Source organism: Tubulanus polymorphus, chromosome 4 (genome assembly GCF_964204645.1).
Source record: "Tubulanus polymorphus chromosome 4, tnTubPoly1.2, whole genome shotgun sequence".
NCBI lineage: Eukaryota > Metazoa > Nemertea > Palaeonemertea > Tubulaniformes > Tubulanidae > Tubulanus > Tubulanus polymorphus.
In genome coordinates this window covers 20,365,973-20,367,197 of record NC_134028.1, presented here as the reverse complement: position 1 = coordinate 20,367,197, position 1,225 = coordinate 20,365,973, and the positions used below count along the sequence as shown (strand labels likewise).

At 40.0% G+C, this 1,225-nt stretch overlaps 1 non-coding gene across 1 annotated transcript; it reads left to right on the top strand.

Moving 5' to 3' along the window:
• The first annotated feature begins 526 nt into the window (after positions 1 to 526).
• On the top strand, positions 527 to 599 carry Trnav-aac (transfer RNA valine (anticodon AAC)). Its single transcript has one exon. It is a non-coding gene; the product is annotated as a tRNA-Val (tRNA).
• The last annotated feature ends 626 nt before the right edge of the window (positions 600 to 1,225 follow it).

The following is a 1,225-nucleotide window of genomic DNA, read 5'->3' as shown; positions in this document are numbered from 1 at the left end:
AGTCTCAGAGGACAATGAGTAATAAGATGGAGACATAAAACAATAAAGAAATACGAAATATAGATGAAATATGTATAACAATTATCAGAGACATTTAGTGTTGTTAAAAATATTCAGGTATCATCATCCCATAACAACCTCAAAAATAGGGAACGTTTTTTTTTATTTCGTCAAATCCACTTCGAATTCAATTTTTTGAGAATTAATATTTCTTTATTTTTGTTGAGGTTTACATTTTTTTAAATTTTTCAACCGCCTCTGCAATCATTCAAAGCCCATCAAATCCGCAATCAATGTATCATAAAACACGGCCTTATGACTTGCTCTATGATTGTGGTTAGTTTCAGGGTCTTTGGTATTTTCATATTGTGTTGGTACGCAGGCATACTTTTACCACAATCAATGGGGCATTAGAGAAGATAACAGCAATGACAAAAAGGGCAAGAGACGATATTAGACATACGTAGGTTGAGCTATTTTTGCGCGTCAACGCGCATCAATCGGATAGACGGTGCGACGATCAACCGGTTCCATGGTGTAGTGGTTATCACATCTGCTTAACACGCAGAAGGTCTCGGGTTCGAAACCCGATGGAACCTGGTCAACTTTTCACATCCGGTTGAATGAATTTCCCTACGGTCGCTATTTTGTTCTGATGCTGACCTTTTTCACAGAGTTCTGACTAATTCGCATTTTTTGCGCGTGGGTATGGTGGCTGATAAGGCCATAGCGTAAAATTCCTGGTATGTAAATGAGGGCGCCAGAACGCCAGAACGCCAAAACGAAAAAAAACGTCCAATTTTCTCTGAAAGTTCGTTTTGGCGCGCCAAAACGGAGAATATTCCGTTTTGGCGCCCCCGCCAAAAGAACGAAAAACGTCCAATTTTCTCTGAAAGTTCGTTTTGGCGCGCCAAAACGGAGAGTATTCCGTTTTGGCGCCCCCGCCAAAACGAACTTTAAACCATGTAAAATAATTCTATATATACGAAAAATATTTTCATATATGCAAATTAATGCAAATTACACACAAGATCAACGCGCCAAATTGAAAAATAATTTTACTGTGGTTGAATGCTTGTTTTGGCGGGGGCGCCAAAACGGAAATAACCGCGCCAAAACGAAAGAGAAATTTTCGACGTTTTTCGTTGTTTTGGCGGGGCGCCAAAACGAAAGTTCGTTTTGGCGGGGGCGCCAAAATAAAGTTCGTTTTTGCGGGGGTGCCAAA